Source organism: Tachypleus tridentatus, chromosome 10 (assembly GCF_004210375.1).
Source record: "Tachypleus tridentatus isolate NWPU-2018 chromosome 10, ASM421037v1, whole genome shotgun sequence".
NCBI classification, from domain to species: domain Eukaryota; kingdom Metazoa; phylum Arthropoda; class Merostomata; order Xiphosura; family Limulidae; genus Tachypleus; species Tachypleus tridentatus.
In genome coordinates this window covers 99,135,131-99,154,732 of record NC_134834.1, presented here as the reverse complement: position 1 = coordinate 99,154,732, position 19,602 = coordinate 99,135,131, and positions in this window count along the sequence as shown.

Sequence of the window (19,602 nt, the reverse complement as noted above, 5' to 3'; positions counted from 1 at the left end):
AAGGTAAAGACGAGCTGCTTGGACTTGTGGGATCAAATGAGGAAGATATCCAAACCAAGGTAAAGACGAGCTGCTTGGACTTGTGAGATCAAATGAGGAAGATATCCAAACCAAGGTAAAGACGAGCTGCTTGGACTTGTGGGATCAAATGAGGAACATATCCAAACTAAGGTAAAGACGAGCTGCTTGGACTTGTGGAATCATTTCAGTTGGGGAAGTTTTTGGATTGGATGTTCTAGACTTAAGGAACAAAGGGTATGGCATGTTTGAAAGGGCTTTCAACTCAGCAGTAAGAGAAGATTTAAACTTAGTGTAGATAATGACGAGGGAAAATATGAATTAAATGAAACAAATTGAGATGTAGAGGATAATTCAGCACAGAAAATCAGTATAAAAGTAGTTATAAAGTAGGCTCAATTGTTTCTATTACATTGCTAGAAGTATAATAAATAAAACAGATGACTTTAAGGCATTGGTAGGAATAGAATATTTTGATGACATTGGAATAGCTGAAACATGGCTAAATGTAGATGATTTTGATATGAGAAATGTCTTTGAAGTACATGGTTATAGGTTATTTAATGGAAACTATTAGTAAAGAGAGTGGGAGGAGTGGCTCTATATGAGTTGCATCTTGTTGAAGTTGAGGATATTAACATACTAGCAAAGGGATTGAATCCATTTTTGTTTCTATTAGTGAATATAAAAACATAAAGGTGTTAGTAAGAATTTGTTACAAACCACCAGATGAAACTGATGAAATTGGTAAGAAACTTTACGGTGACATTAAGATTTCAGCTGTTAATGAAGTAAGATTTATGTTTAATTTTCACTTCAGACACATTACTTGAGAAATGCTTGAATCAAATCATGAGAGTCAAAGGTTTCTGAAAACTATCCAAGGTGGAATCATGCTATGTTAGATTTATTGTTAATTACTGATATATGTACAAGAGATTATATCCGGTATTAGGTTTGATGTTTTCCTGCATATGAAATTCAGGAATCATAATATTTTGATTCCAATTTTTTTAAAAAGCAAATTTTTAAGGAATATTATAAGAATTATCTGTAGAGAATTGGGCAATTGAGTTATTTGGAGACACAAAGCAAATATGGAAAATTTTAATATTAATAAAAATATCTCCGTTATAGAAAGAAGAAGATAGCTGTAAGAAAGGCTAGGTTGGCTCACAAAGGGTATAAGAAGTAAAATGAAGATAGAATTGGGATGTTTAAAGTAATATAAACATCCTGGTCTACATAATATTGCACCGAGAGTTTTAAAGAATGTCAAGGTATGGCTACGTGATCCACTTACCATCATTTTATCTAAGTCCTTCTGATAAACGTACTTTGCGAAATCATTTTACAAAGTTTAGAATTTTATAAGATAATCAAAGTGGTTTTACTAAGTAAAAATCTTACCTAACGTATCTTTGACAGGCTTTGAAAATCTTATTTCACATGTAAATCATGGTAAGAGCGTATATTTAGTGTGTGTGGATTTTCAGAAAGCATCTGACAAAGTACCACTTAAACTATTGTAATGAAACATCATTATAACGTATGGGTGCATTAACTAATTGGATACAAGAGTGGCCTGATGGATGAAAACAGAAAACTGTTACAAATAGAGTCAAGTTAAACTGGATTGATGTTGCAGGGAGGTGTACCTCAGGGCTAAGTCTTAGGACCGTTGCTTTTTGTTGATTTATATTCATGACAGATGAAGGAATTGTCGATAAATTACATGAATTTGCTAACGATATCAAGGTGTTGATAGTTGCTGTGAAAAGACTGCTTCTTAACAAATATTTAGATCATTTAGTGAGTTGGGTTGTTTACTATCCAAAAATATTAACTAATGTTTTTATAAGAGTTTAAACTGTATGAAAAATCAAGTAAAATCAAGCATACATCCATGCAATCTTCATAGACAAACATTGACAGTAGAATGAATTGTACTGAAGAGTTCAGTGACTTTCAACGTGGCACTGTCGTAGGATGTTACCTTTCCAACAAGCCAGTTCGTCAAATTTTTGCCCTGCTAAAGCTGCCCCGGTGAACTGTAAGTGTTGTTATTGTGAAGTGGAAACGCCTCAACAACAGCTCAGCCACGAAGCCGTAGGCCATACAAACTCACAGCACGAGACCGCCGAGTGATGAAGCGCGTAGCGCGTAAAAGTCAAAAGTACACAGTTGCAACACTCCCGAGTTCCAAACTGCCCCTGGAAACAACGTCAGCACAAGAACTGTTCGTCGGGAGCTTCATGAAATGAGTTTTCATGGCCGAGGAACCGCATATAAGCCTAAGATCACCATGCGCAATGTCAAGCGTAGGATGTAGTGATGTAAAGCACATCACCATTGAATTCTGGAGCAGTGGAAACGCGTTCTCTGGAATGATGAATTACGCTCCACTATCTGGCAGTCCGATAGAAGAACTTGAGTTTGGCGGATGCCAGAAGAACGCTACCTGCCTGAATGCATAGTGCTAACTGTAAAGTTTTGTGGAGGAGAAATAATGGTCTGGGGCTGTTTTTCATGGTCAGGACTAGACTTTTTAATTACAGTGAAGGAAGTCTTAATGCTACAGCATTGAACGACATTCTAGAAAATTGTGTGCTTCCAACTTTGTGGCAACAGTTTGTGGATGACCCATTTTTGTTTGAGCATGACAATGCTCCCATAAACAAAGCGAGGTCCATATATTGTGTACAGTTTCAGTGGTGCTAAAGCTAAACCCTATGCGACATCTGTTTGGAGTTTACAGTGGAAAACAATTTAAAGGTGCGATGTACAAAAAAATGTTTATTTTATGTATACAATAATTTTACATTAAACATTGTACAGTTTTCTTATTTTTATATTAAACACTGTACAGTTTTCTTATCTATACAATAATTTTACATTAAACATTGTACAGTTTTCTTATTTTTATATTAAACACTGTACAGTTTTCTTATCTATACAATAATTTTATATTAAACACTGTACAGTTTTCTTATTTTTATATTAAACACTGTACAGTTTTCTTATCTATACAATAATTTTATATTAAACACTGTACAGTTTTCTATTTTTATATTAAACATTGTACAGTTTTCTTATCTATACAATAATTTTACATTAAACATTGTACAGTTTTCTTATTTTTATATTAAACACTGTACAGTTTTCTTATCTATACAATAATTTTATATTAAACACTGTACAGTTTTCTTATTTTTATATTAAACACTGAACAGTTTTCTTATCTATACAATAATTTTACATTAAACATTGTACAGTTTTCTTATTTTTATATTAAACACTGTACAGTTTTCTTATCTATACAATAATTTTACATTAAACATTGTACAGTTTTCTTATTTTTATATTAAACACTGTACAGTTTTCTTATCTATACAATAATTTTATATTAAACACTGTACAGTTTTCTTATCTATACAATAATTTTACATTAAACATTGTACAGTTTTCTTATTTTTATATTAAACACTGTACAGTTTTCTTATCTATACAATAATTTTATATTAAACACTGTACAGTTTTCTTATTTTTGTCAAAAGGCCACTTAAGCCACTTCAGTTGCTTTAGAATTCAGGTGACAAGGCGAACTATCTTTTTCTATTTTTTATCTTAAACACTATCAGTGTACAATGTATTTATACTCTTCTTTTTTTAATCACACCAGGTCGATGTATAATCCCTTTGGTGTCTTTGACGTAAATCACTTGTATCCTAAACTTTCAATACTTGTCTGTTTTTTCATATTTACACGTACTTCCAATAAACGTCTACTATTCACGTATAGGCTTACTTACAAATACTCTTTTAGTTTTTGTCAAACACCTTGCAGGCAGGTTCCATTACTTTAGAACACTCTTTGACGATACAAAGTGCTCACCTAAAATATCAGAAAATTGTTAATCTGACTTTAATATATCAATAGGTAGGATATCAAATCCTACGAACGTCAACTTTACATGTTCTAACTTTTATGTACCAAAACCTCTCTTTCACTTTGCTTTGCTTTAGGATCTCTTTCCGCCCTCTGAACTTTCGTTTGATAATTGTTTTTTCATATCTCTCACTGAAGCGTTTTAGAAACATCCGTAATCTCAACATTAATAACTTCCCACAATCGTCTGCTTTAAACTTTCTTATTATTTTTATAAACAGACAGACACACACACACAAAATAAACATGAAATATTAATTCACAATATAAATAAATGAATACCACCAACACTAAACAGTATTTTATACTTAACATAAGTCCCTTTTCAATAGGAATATTTACAATATTTCTTTCACTATATACAAAGACTGTTTGCGGCTCACATACCAAGTTTACTACAATATTTACAGTTTCTTTCTCTCTTTGCTTCGGAGTGATCTTCAGTAGAGCTTCACCTTAAGACAATCCCTTGTCTTCATCTGACCTTGTGTTGTAAGGGGCCTACATTACTTAATTTATCTACATATTAATATACTAAATCTTGTTTGTCTTTCTTCTTCCTATGAGTCAGTTCGTCATTTATGTTGACGTCCTTATACGTCTCATCTTCATCCAGTGTTCTTAGGCGTAGTGTGTCCTTATATTTATAAGGATGTCATTATCTTCAGATTCTGTTTCTATGGTTACATTTTCAACATCCATCTTTGTTTTAATAGCTGCACTCATTCGTCTTCTTCTTTCCCAAAATACGTCTTCAACAAACTGGCGTTGTAGGTCTTGGTTGTCCCTTTCACATTCACTTTGTAGTCCATTCTGTTGAGTATACGTACTGTGAGAGGTCCTCTTCACTGTTGATTTTTGTTTTTTGTGTTTTTTGTTGTCTGTACGTAGTAGAGTTTCTGTCCAACTTGGTAATATCGAACAAGGTTCGAGCTTCTTGTTATAGAAGTGTTTCTGTCTTTCGGTTCAGCTTCCCCCAGTGAAACTGCTTTGATGCGTCCGGTTCAAAATTTCTTTTTTGGTACTCTGTTTTGTTAACCACTTTCATATTGCATTATTTTGACTTTCTATCGTGCACTGTCCTCAAGTTTCAATGGTAACAGGCCTTTCTGTTATGTTTTCTATCACCAATACCCAAGTTCCATTCTTAGATGTTTTGTTAACCAGTTCTCTCAGTACACCACAAACCGACAAATTCTTTAAGTAAGTTTCACTTCGTTTCGTGTCACCATAACAGGTAAAAACAGCTTTTTTTTTCTTGGAACATATTACGTATGTCACTCAACAACACTTGGATATCAAATTAAAAAAATGTCTTATCAAATAAATGCATTTTCCAACAGGTTTCATTACAGCTTCCACTTCAAAGCAGAAAAAATTATTACAAAAGGAGAAGGAAAGAAGGAATCAATGATAATGTGAAACCATCTTGTATTGGCTATAACATTGAATCCTCCAAAAAATATTAACGATTGATAACCTTAGAATCATGAACAAATATTCGTACAGTATTAAAAATAACTTCAAAGAAGAAACGTATGAAGATAAAATAAACAACAGGAAGTTTACATAATGACATTCCAATCCTGTGTGAAAGGTTATGTAAATGAAACTGGAAGAAGTGTTGACACAAGAGATTGTGACAGAAGAAACAAAAACAAAAAGGATTAAAATATGGAATCCAAAACAATCCCATTTTTCTTCATGTGAGAGTTCCTAGCCAACATATTGATTGGAAATAAATAATATTTTATAGGAAAGATATAACTACGTGAAAAGATGAATCATCGAAAGTTATTTAGTGAAGGTGAGACGAGTCATATCACGGAGTCGGACTCGTATGTCACACAGAGATACGTCAGTCTTGTTGTTGAGATGACTGAGATAGTTTTCATACTTTGTTCCAGTTTTACTCTAGTGGTCGTCTCCTCCCCGGTCCTTTTCAGTATCATCTGTAAGCAGTAATGAGCTCGAATTCATCAAAACCGACTTCTAATAAATTTAATGTTTTTAGAAATTGGCCACATTTGTACAACACACTTATTGTAGGAACTTCTTTTATCTTTTCTCTATAAAACGTTTACTTTCAATAAGAGTAACTTCTGCATTGTATATGATGTGCTCTGAAATGTGAGGTGATGTTAGTTATTATAACACTTAGATTTTCTGTGATTTTCATAAACGATACAAAATTTGTAAAGTTTAATATATTAATTATTGGGTTTATTCTAAAATAGCAATGTCATTTGATTACTTTATACATTACTAGCATTTAACAGTGTAATGGTCACATATATATTTATTTACATGTTTCAACAATATTAATAAAAAAAAAAGATTCAAGAATATGACCTGGAAAGGGAAGGATAATATAACAATATGTCAACAACACGATACCTAACATATGAAGTACTGACTATGTTTTCCTCAAGACACCAGGGCTTATCATGGCAGCTGGGTAAAAAACACTAGTGATTCAATCCAAATACAACTTTTACGGTGTGAAATAAATTAAGCTACTTTACTGTGAACGAGTTATAATCAGTGATGTCGAGAAAACCCACTTGTAGAGAAATATTTATGTAAAAACGGCTGTTTGGGTTGAGAAAATATTTTACGTAGAGGAGCGAACAACGTTTCGACCTTCTTCGGTCATCGTCAGGTTCACAAAGAATGAGAAGTAACTGACCGGAAGCTGACCACATGTTTGAAAGGGGTTGTGGTGGATGTAATGCTGTGTTAATTGCTTGTGTTTCAACTTGTGTCATAAAAATATTGGCTATAACTGATGATATTGAGTTGCCCATGCTGGTACAGATATGTAGATGACACGATTGCGGGATTCACATCTACAGAACACATACTTAATTTTTTCAATCACATTAACGCTATACATCCCAACATCGACTTCACATGTGATTAAGAAGGAAGCAATCAAATATCATTTCTTAACCTCAAAATTACAAAAATACACAATTTAAAACAGAAATCCACCGAAAAATCACCCATACTGGACTATACATTCCTTGGGACTCAGCACATGAAACAAAACAAAAACTCAACATACTAAGAAACCAAATAAACACAGTCATAAAAGTATGCTCAACAGATAAAATTAGCGATGAATTAGACAAAATAAAACAATACTTCATCAACATCAATAAGTTTCCTCCACAAACTGAAGAAAACATTATACGCACACACCTAGACAGATAGCAAAATCGACCAACAAAAGTAAATACATCTCACGAATCAAAAAATCACGAAACCATATACTGCTGCATACCATATATTCCCGACATCAGCAGACAAATAACCAACATTTGGCAAAAACTAGTAACAAAATATGGCATTCCACTTAACACCAAATTTATTCAAAAACCAGGCACAAAACTGAGGTCTATACTATGTAAAAACTACACTGACAAACATCACACCAACATTATGTATATAATACAATGTGATAACTGCCACGACTTCTATATTGGAGAAACAAGTAGAAAAATGAAAACCAGATTTAAAGAACATAAAAAGTTACCTTCACACGTTTTCAAACACTGCAAGTCAAAGAAACACAACATAACCACAGAAAATACTCAAATACCAAATACAGAAACAAACATAAACAAATGCAAAATTAAAGAAGCCTTAATTATACAACAACATAAGCCCATAATAAACCAATACAAAGAAACATGTTTATATCTATATTAAAAATAATATAATAAATAATAATAATAAAATAAATAATATAAAATTATATATTCAAACATCTAAGCCCGCCATCTACATTCCAACACTCAGTTACACAAACCCTTTCAAACATGTGGTCAGCTTACAGTAAAGTTACCTCTTACCTCTCTCTTTCTTTGTGAACCTGACGATGACTGAAGAAGGTCGAAACGTTGTTTGCTTCTCCACGTAAAATATTTTCTCAACCTAAACTAGCCGTTTTTACACATATGTGTGAGCGAGTTAGTTTTGTTTCCTATAAAGGTAGTTTACCAGCTGTTGATAATATCTACGTTTCGTGGTAAGAAGGGAAGAACATGCTTTCTAACCTGATGTAAATACTGTCAACCTTTAGAAAGCTATAACACTCAGTTCGTCTGGCATTTAGTACATTAAGCTGTCTGAGAATCAAAATCCCTTTCTTTTTACCCACAATCGGTTGGTTTTGCCCATATCTTTGTGTTTTTGTAGCCATTTATTTTTGTGTGATTTCGAAAAATCGTGTGTTTTTGTTATGTCTGTAGCAAAGCCACATTGGGTTATTTGTCGTATCCAACGAAAGGAATCGAGCCATTGATTTTAGCGTTATAATTCCGTAGACTTATAGTTTCGAAAAATGATGGAATATCTACAAAAACGAAAGATGAAGAAGAAACCAGCCAACCTAATCTATCTGAGATCCCTTCATTGGTACTTACTGAACTCAAGAACATTTAGTGAAGTACGATTGGATTTGTAAACCCCTATGAGGCTTTTAAACTTATTTAGATTTTAACACACAAAAAGAAACTTAAGCGAGGTTAAACAATTTAAATTGTCAGTACAGAATTTGATGGAACTTGATTTGTTTTGAATTTCGTGCAAAGCCACTCGATGGCTATCTGCGCTAGCCGTCCCTAATTTACCAGTGTAAGACTAGAGGGAAGGCAGCTAGTCATCATCACCCACCGCCAACTCTTGGGCTACTCTTTTTACCAACAAATAGTGGGATTGACGGTTACATTATAACGCCCTCACGGCTGAAAGGGCCAGCATGTTTGGTGTGACGAGCATTCGAATCCACGACCCTCAGATTACGAGTTCGAACGCCTTAACCCACCTGCCAATGTCGGGCCGGAATTTATATTTTTAAAATATATGTATGAATAATTCCTGTGTCACAACATAAAATATAATAGCATTATGATGTACTTCGCACTATAATCTTTCCACTTTAAGATATGTAGAGTTCTTGAGAAACGTATATAAAAATGTAATATTTATATGTAGTGATTTTCTGTTTCACATTTTGGAGTCAGTATTTACATCTATTATGATATAAAATACCGATTAGTGTAGATATTATTAATAAGTTAATTCTGTGAACGAATATTTTATGCTTGTTCAGTGTTTCTATTATTATCATTATTTATACTATAAGGGACTTAAAAGTGATGATTATTGGAAGCTGTGTTTGTAACTCATTGATGTCGAGAATAGAGAGGGCAAACGATTTAGTAATATGCATATAAATAGTGTGTTGACAACGGGAAACAGGAGACAGATGTAGAGAAAGGGAGAATATGTGAAAGTCTAAGAAAAGGTAAAGTTTGGTGTACGCTAGAAGTAATAGGCCTAACAGTTAAAATGTTAAAGTGTGACTAACAGTGTTAAAGGAGTTGAGAAGAAGAATATTTTTCCGTAAAGCTGGGTTCTGAAGTAACTGAATCAGCATGAGTGTACTTCGACGAAATTAACCGAGAATAGTTTGAAGAAAAAAACAACTCTCGTCAAAATTGTAAGTAAAATGTACACAATATTAGTGAGATAGAAATAGGGAAAGAACTGCTTCTTAACTGACATTCTAAAGTAATCAAGTAGGCCTAAATGGACTTTTGACAACTAGAAGAGAACTGTATAGTGTTTATGATATCCATTTGATCTTTATCGTACACAGAATTTGTTGTAGGTACGTTAAATTAGTTTCGAATATATATATTATTTTGAAAGTAAGTTTATTAAACGCTCTTCATTTATCGTTAAATATTTTATGAACAGGTCACAGATACCCACTGCAGAAGAATATCAAACCCAACCAGGGGCGTAGATCCTAGGGGAGGATGAATGGTATACACCCACCCTTCATATTAGGTGGGGGTATGGTGCATACAATGATCCCCCCATACAGTTTGGTCTATTGAATTGTTTTATTCACACAGGCCTACAAATTGTGTTTGTTCTTGTGATCCTCGTGTTCTTACCAATCGAATTACATAATTAGGCCTAGATGTAGGCTTTTTCAGTAGCCGAAATGTACATCTTTAATATATACGTGCTTCTAAGCTTTTCGATTTACGTTATTGTTCGTAACTTCGTAAGTACCAGTCAGTAGGCCTAAGTATACATCCAAGTATCGTGGCAACAAGATTACTCTGTGATTGCATGTTTACAGCTTTCAGGTTCACGTAATCAGAGATTACCAATTTGTAAATTGAACAGTCCACATAAGTGGTTGCAAAAATCATCCCTCCCCATCGGGTGTAAAAAATCTACGCCCCTAAACCCAACGCACTATATATTTATACTATAATAAGTATAAATTAAGGCCGTTAACTGACAATTGGTGAACACGCACAAGCAAATTTACCATATGCAGGAATGCAGACCAGGAAGTATTGTAATATCTGAATCGCTGGAATATAAATTAGATGTAGAACGGGGGATGAAGAAAAGGTGGGAATGAGTACCCATTGTTATAAAGAGATATTGATTTGATATCAGTGATACCTTGCTTCTTCTACCAAGAATATTCACTAATTAATATCGTGATGGAGTTTAAGGTGTTATAGGTGAACGATCTCAGTCAGAATTTAACCCTATGGAAAGTCCTACAAACTAAAAGGTTACGCGATCTTCAGTCTTAGGTGTTACAAGAAATAACACTCGCCACTGATAAAATATTTTAGAAGGCATAAAATGTTAGTGACAATCAAGCTATTACAGATAAAAGGTTATATTTTAATCAAACATTTGTCTCACAGAAATCCTTGATGTAAAAGACAAAAGTGTCCCATTACAATAACTTATTTAAGCTATTAGTGTTGAATACTTAATCTATAGTCTTACAAGATTTTCAAAGTTTTAATTTTTATGAGAAAAGAAATATATTTGTAATCCTTTGACCCCACCAGGGAATAAAAACACCAGATAGATGGTAAATTTAATAAAGGTATTTCATCACTCATAATCGTTACTGATCAGCTGAAGGACCCATGTACTTCAAGAACTTTTTAAGTCTTAAGATGTGATAATCCAAGTATTACTCAATTCGAGTGACTATATCAACTGACACGTTTATTGTTTAACCTTCATGGAAAATATGTGGGTGTATATTCTCATTCCATAGGAGGTAAGCTGGACAAGAAGAGTATTCCTTGGGAAATTCACATGTATCATGAAAATGACATATATCGTGGTGGTAGAATTTCTCTTTAAAAACGTTACAAAATACTACATAGAAAAACAAAACTTATCAGTTCGTATTTAAAACTTTCATTATCACGTACATTGACTTTATAAAAGCAACATTTGGACAGAACTTTTTTACGTTAGGGATGTTAGAAGGAGGTTCATAGTACACTAGTATTCCAATAAGTAAAATAGCATCTTGTACATAACTCATTTTTATAAATAACAAACACGATCCAGAGTTTCAGAAATGACTAAAAACATTGTATAAAAACTTAATTAACCATTGTAGATAATTAGGTTGGTGGTAGCACCATATAGTTCTCTTCAGTTACCACAAAATGGTAATTTTCTAATAACATAAATTACAATCTGTTGCAGTTATTCTTATTTAACTTATATTTTTGTTTTCCGTTATGCTTAGTTAAATATGGATATTTAAATTTAACTACAAATGAAGTATGTATTATGATGCAAATATTCTTAATAAAACGAGAGAACCTGACAAGGTTCTAGTAAAATTATGCAGCAATATAACAACCACCAATTTTTGAATTACACAAGATGTAATTCCGACACAGTTACGTATTAATGCACTCATTGTTGTAACATTTGTCCTATTAATGTATTCGCAGTTAGATTTATTAAAGTATTCCTGGTTGGATCGTGATTTCCTTCATTAATTTATCCATATTTAGCGTTACTTATGTACCCGTTATTGTCTTCATTAATGTATCGATTGGTGGCTTTATTGATAAACCCATTGTTGACTTTACTGATGCACCACTGATAGATTAATTATTGACCTTATTGCTAGTGTTATTATAACCTCCACGAGTGGAGGTTTGGTCTAGCATGCCCTGGTGTCTAGGGATCTCGACTCGCAACCTACAGGTCGTGTGTTCGAATCCAATCACTGAACCTTCTCGTACTTTCAGTGAATGAAGTATCATGTGACGTCGGTTCCATTGTTTGTTTATAAAAACTAACTCAAGAGTTCTGGTCTGAGGTGTTGCCTGATTGGCTTACGTATAATCTATCACTTCTAAAATAGGGTTTGGTTTGTCTGATTTTATTGACTTTAAGAACAATGTTTTTCCAACCACAGATTTTTAGTGAGGTAAGTGTGCAAGTTTAGAGATGAGCTCCTAGGGGTATCAAACAAGGGATGGCGGACGTAGGTGGCTCACTAGCTTAGCGTGAAATTAAAGATAACAAGGTTTGCCAATGTATAAAGTGTTGGCGTTATTAATGTATCCATGTTTAGCCGTAATACTACATTGGAACCCCTCTAAAGCAGCCACCTTCGCGACTGAGACAAACTGGCCTGATTAGAGGGGTTCCACTGTACATAATTAGGGATTATGTAAACAAAAAAAGGGACTGTGATTGAATGACCGCTTTCAAGGGGTGGCCGCTTAGAGAGGTTCCATTGTATATTATTGTTGAATATATTACTTTGTCAGTAGTTAGCTTTATTACACCCATTCTTTCATTTATTAATATATCCATGGAACAAGTATGAAAAGTAAAATAGTTTATTTAGCACAATAGAAATGAATAATAACACTGAAGTTTATTTTTATAATTTTTTCTGAAAAATAATGCAAGTAATAAAACTCTGAAGGTTTTAACAGAAAGACGCCCAGTGTGTTGGGGTACAGACTAAAGGATACTGCTGAACATACTCAACACTTACAGCTGTAGACAGTGTAACAGCTAATATTATTATTTGGTTAAAAATTATGACAACGAGCACATAGTGATACAAAGTGCTGCCTTATCTAACAGTCAATAATTAGAGATGGTTATGGCTTAACTGTTTGTTCCTTATTCCTCTTTGGGTTTAATAACTGATAAATATGTGACAATACATAAAATACACAATTTTCTGGGGATAGCTGCTAAAGTTTACAAACAACTGTTTGTAGAAATCCAGAGATGCCAACTATTACGAGTTGAACGTAATCATTACGATTTTGGTGTATACATTACGACTATACGCTCATACAGACAAATATTACGACTTGTTGCAACTCCCAAATTATTATATATTATATAGGCCGCCTCTACAATAAAGTGATAAATTGTTCCCCCAGGGTTAGAAAGGGGTGAAAAGAAAATTTCTAGTGAGACACAAATAAATTTTAATAATAAATAACAGACATAGTCCAAATGGCTACTTGCGATAATCATGTTTGTGCTTGAAATAATAAAAAATATTTGTATCTCCGACGTCTACCAATAGTTTGAGTGCGGTGCTTCTCCATACTGGGTACGTGGGGGAATCCATAGTTACGTCATCAGTGCTTGTCAGCCAATCGGCGCTCGCGTAGATGGGTATTTTTCGTTTTCTAAGCGGCGAAGAAACACCAATGCGATCGTTCACAAGATGGAAAAAGAGGCCTTTTTCACCAGATTGTCTTGTTTCTGGCAAATCTAAAAGGACTAGAACTGTGAATCAAAAATTTAGGAAAAAGTATAGTGCAAAATATTCAGTCATTGCATCAAAAGTGAGTGACAATCATGCGTTTTGTACAGTTTGTCACATCGATTTTTCTGTGGCGCATGGTGGGATAAACGATTGTTCCAGACATACAAAATCGGCATCTCACCAACAAAAGGCTGAGGCGAAGACAAAAACGATGCAGATAACGACATTTATGAGTAAGAATTCAGAATATGAAACCATAAATGCAGAAGTGATGTTCACGCAATTCGTCATTGCTCATAATTTACCCCTAGCTGTAGCCGATCATGCAGAACATCTATTCAGATAAATGTTCCCAGACTCTGATACAGTGAATACATGTGGCTGTGCTAGAACCATAACTACAGCCATTGTACAAATGTTGGGTTGTGAAGATGACAAAATGATTTCAAGCATACTTACTAACAGTGCTTACAGTTTAGCCACAGATGGATCCACAGACATGGATGACTCAAAACTGTATCCAGTGGTTGTTCCACATCTGTACGGGCTCTGTCTACAATCATTATGCTCAGTCACTTGAAATAGTTGGTATCTCTGGAAATCTACAAACGTTATATGGACATCAATACCAATAAAACACACCATTCAATATCGACTAACCATCACAAGCAAAACACTTCTACAATGTTACGTTGCTGATCATCGTACCAATGGCGCGCGTTATTGTGAATACTACATAACAAAGGTTACGTATTGACAGGTAATTTTTTTTGAAGAAAACATAATCTAATAAATCTGAAACCTAGAAAGGACAACTTTTTTTTCTGGTTAGTGCGTAAAGTAGAAGGCCAATGATAAATAGCAACTTTTTTTTTTGAGATACTTGTTTGCACACTACAGTGGAACACCTCGGAAGCAGCCACCTTCGGGACTGTGACAAACTGGCCTGATTAGAGGGGTTCCACTGTACATAATTAGTGATTACGTAAACAAAAATGGGACTGAATGAATGACCGCTTTTAAAGGGTGGCCGTTTAGAGGGGTTCCACTGTATTTAGATTATCTGCCAGTCTGTAAAAATCCTTGGCTTGATGACATGCTGATAATACCAATAAAGTGTTGATGGTGATAGTGTCAGTGAATTCATTCTATCAGAATTAAACAAGGTAAATAATCCAGGAAATCAGATAGATAATGGTGGAAGCTTTGCCTATTCATGAATATCCATTAAGACTCGGTAAAAAACCAACGTTAAGGTATTCCTAGACTTTAGAAAGAGTTAAGCAAATTGGTTTAGATTTCAAATTTTTTACTTTAACTGTATATTATACAAAGCAAGTACTCAGCAGAGAACACAGAATCTACAGAAGGGATCCTGGAAGTTGAAGAACTTAACAACTGTAGCAAACAATGAAAAAATCTTAACTGATTTACAATGATATCTTAAAATGAGGCGTTATTGTCTTAGAGGAGGCTGAATATGTCTGTTCTCTCACCGTAGTAGTGGAACGTACTTTAGCAACATAACTGTTAATAGACGTAACCATACACCATGTCTCATGGTAAGAGATTATATTAATTATACTTCTTATTCTCTGCACTTTTAACAGACTTTGGATATAATCTTGTGTAACAAGGGTAGCAGCTAGTTCATTTCATGCACTAAAGCTTAATCTGATACTCATTTCTCTAGTGGTCTTTACCCACTGCAGAGCACAGGAATGACAGGAAGGTGTTTTATAGTGTCCATACTGCAACAGTTAAAATATCGATTTAGGCTGGAACGTGGGTCCAGATATTACATTTTAAATAACTTGTGTTTAGTTTAGTAGGTGTGTGTGTGTGGTGAAGTTAACGTAAGCATCATAATTGGTTTGTTAATTTCATTTTTTACAGTGAAGATTTTTATTAACGGATGGCGTTTCTTGACTGAACAGATTAAAATAATTTCAAAAGAAACTAGATTCAGTCACAGAGTGGAACAGAGAGCTTCATATACACTCACAGCCAGTCTCTGGATGAAATGTACAGTGCCCTAAATCATGTAGTTCAGGAAGAAATGCAGGCAGACTTTCGGGCTTCACATTTCCCACTTTCTGCTCTTGAAGCAGATGAAGCAACTGATGCAGGAAACGCCTCTATACTGATCATTTATATCGGGTATCTTTCATCATTAGGTGAGCTTACAAGTCGATTCATTGCTGTGCATGAGCTGACCAACACTGGGACTGATTCTATCTACAACACAATGCGCTCAGTCATGGCAGATCGAGGATTGTTTGATGTTGACTTAGTTGGACTTACAATTGGTGCAAATGTCATGGTGGGAATAAAACAGTTGTTGCTACAAATTTAAAGAGGAATGCCCCTGGATAATAAGCCATTGTTTGGCATACAGATTACAGTTGGCAGCTGAAAAGGCAGCAAACCAGGTGCCATACCTTGTGAATCACATTTTAATTTTGAACCAGTTTACAAAAAGCCTGAAATATTCTCCCAAGTTGTGTCAGGTTCTGGAAGAGAGAAAAACATGAAAAGAAAAGCAACAAAATCAAGCAAGTGTTCTTCACACGATGACTCTCTTTTAATGATTCTGTCCAAGCACTAGTCAGCTGTATTGCATCTGTGATAAGCTGCCTGCAAGTCGCAGCAATGGAACGTGGTACTCCAGGCCGAGCCTTGCTACATGATCTAGTCCAGCAAATGTCATGTTACAGCTTTGTCATGATGACACATTTTTTTGGCTGACGCTGTTAGCATTCTTGGACTTTTGTCAAGATCTCCAGAGCTGATTTCTTATGATAAGGTTAAAGCAATTATTGATGGTCAGTTCAGTTGCTGGTACACATCCCTGGTCCTTACACACAGACTGCACTGAAGGAACTCTCACAAGCTTCTGATTCCAGTGGATACACTTCTTAGAGAGTCCATGACATCAAAGATATTGATAAACAACGTGAAAAGTACATCTCAGCTGCTGAATCATTTGTTGAAGAGGTGGTCACAAGACTACAAGTAGCATTCCCAGAGACTAATATCATGTTATTTTTTCAATATTTAGCCCATGTCACAGCAGAGCAGTATCTGATGAGGATGATCTGAAGAAACTCATCCAGCACTTCTCTCCTTTTGTCAATGAGGATGAGACACTGACTGAATTGCTGCTACTAAGGAACATAATGGAACAGAATGCTAACAAAAACAAACATGAAGAGCTTCTATAAGGAATACATCCACCAGACCTGTCAAACTTTCCAAATCTGTCTCAGCTTGCAGCAATTGGATTAATAATTCCAGTTACATCTGTTGACTGTGAGCGGGGAATTAACAGGTACAACAGCATCAAAACAGATGCCAGGAGCAGTCTGTCTGTGGCCAAAACAGAAATGTTACTGAACTTATCCATGGAGTCCAAACCTTTAGATCATTTTAACTTGAACTTTGCATTCAGATACTGGGTCACTCACAAAGACAGATGTGGGTACCATTCCCTGTTGAAGAAATGTGTTTCAGAACCTCAGGTGTCAACTTCTACCACCTCTTCTGTTGAGAATGATTTGGCTGAAGAGCTACCATTGGATTTATCTACTTACTAGTCATGCTACCGTATTCTAGTTTTCAGTCATTTTTTTTTGTTTCTGTGTTATTTTGAGAAATGTATCTCTTTATTTTCCTCTTTATCATGTTTATTTTGTTTTTGTTCTTTTGGCGGGGAAGAATAAAAAAAACAGAACAAAACTTAATGTCTTGTAGATTTTCACATAATTACAACTATATTTTACTGAATGGAATTGATGCATATTAAAAGTCACGCATCACACAGTTTTTGGCGATCTAAACTTGTAGCTAAACAACTGTCACTGTTACTAAAAGAAAACTACTTTGTTTAGCCACAGTGGCTAAGTTATTTTTTTAGTGGAAGTCCAGTATTTTATATATGTATGTCTTATGTTTGGTACAAATTGTAGATTTTAATTCAAGTTTTAGTGTGGTTGATTAGTTAAATTAGTTTATATAAAAAGTATATAATAAAAAAGAAATGCTAAATATCGATATGTAGTGTCACGTGGTATGTTCAATGCAACATTCGTTCAAATTAGATGTTTGTGATGTTAAGATACAAAGTCAATAGTTTCTTCCAAAATAGGATCTAAAATTACCCATATTGAGAAGCAAGATACTAAAATAACCCCCCTGTCTTTTCTATTTACTAAGATATCGCTACATTTCTAAATCAAACAATCGCCCCGCCAATCTCTCTTCACGTTTAAAAAAAATGTTTACTTCTGTCCATTACATGCGAATAACCAATAGAAAGTTCAGAATGTCCACTTAGTTGCCTTCTTACCTACTTTTAAGTATTTTGGCGTCAAATTATTTCTATAAACTAAACAGTAAGGTAAGACTTTAATGAGATCAAAATTTCATATTTTGGTGAACCCGAATACAGCTTACTTCGTAAACTTGGCAGATTGTTGTGGAAGTACATGGTAATGGTAAAGTAATGTTTCTTACTTCAAACTGTATACATAAAAACGTTTATAAAATTTACTTTCACATCCACCACACCAAGCAGCAAACGATATAGTAAGAAGAAGAGAATTGTTTGCTATACTTCTTTATTTACTGACTTGTATTTAAATACTATATATATATTTGTTTGTTTATTTCTAAATAGTAAGTGTATGTACATGTACAGTATATTTTAAAAAATACCAGTCCACTAAAACACAGCGAGACAGGTCACTTTGTAAAGGCCAGTTTTATATTCTTGGATACAGTAGCATGAGTGCACGTGGGCTGTGCCATTGGAACTTTGTAATTTTATGTGAAAGGTCAATACAATGAAATTAATAAATATATACATGTATAAAGCTGTAAGATGCAAGATATCTAGCCTAAACATTTGTGTAATAAATATATACATGTATAAAGCTGTAAGATGCAAGATATCTAGCATAAACATTTGTGTAATAAATATATACATGTATAAAGCTGTAAGATGCAAGATATCTAGCCTAAACATTTGTGTAAAAATATATACATGTATACAGCTGCAAGATATCTAGCCTAAACATTTGTGTAATAAATATATACATGTATACAGCTGCAAGATATCTAGCCTAAACATTTGTGTAATAAATATATACATGTATAGAGCTGTAAGATGCAAGATATCTAGCCTAAACATTTGTGTAAAAATATATACATGCATAGAGCTGTAAGATGCAAGATATCTAGCCTAAACATTTGTGTAAAAATATATACATGCATAGAGCTGTAAGATGCAAGATATCTAGCCTAAACATTTGTGTAAAAATATATACGTGTATAGAGCTGTAAGATGCAAGATATCTAGCCTAAACATTTGTGTAAAAATATATACATGTATACAGCTGCAAGATATCTAGCTTAAACATTTGTGTAATAAATATATACATGTATACAGCTGCAAGATATCTAGCCTAAACATTTGTGTTTTCATGTTTTATACTTTGTAGTCATTCTAGAACGAAAAAGCATAATTTTTATTTATTTTGTAATTTTGGTGTTATGTTTAATCTCCAAATGGACAGGAATACTTATTATTACGGGTACAGTTTTATAATTATTACAGGTACAATATTCTAATTATTATTTTAAAAAGTTTCTGATTTTTACGGATATTCTTTAATAATTGTAGATACAACTATCTATTACAGATATAGTTTTAGAATTATTTTAATTACAGTTCTAATTATTACAGGTACAATTTTATTATTTTAGAGATAGTTTTCTAATTATTACAAGTATAGGTTTCTAAGTATTCAGATGCTTTATGATTATTGCATTACAGCTTTCTTGGTCCTTGCTTTTATCAGCGACAACATTTCTGATCTATGATTTAAGTTCACACTAAATACGTTTTCCACACGCTTAACATTTATTTTTTGCCATGAAATTTAAGTTTGCTGTTGCCTCAAAGATTGTTTCCATGTAGATGCACAACTAACCAGGCCCAGGTACTCTCTCTTGAACATGT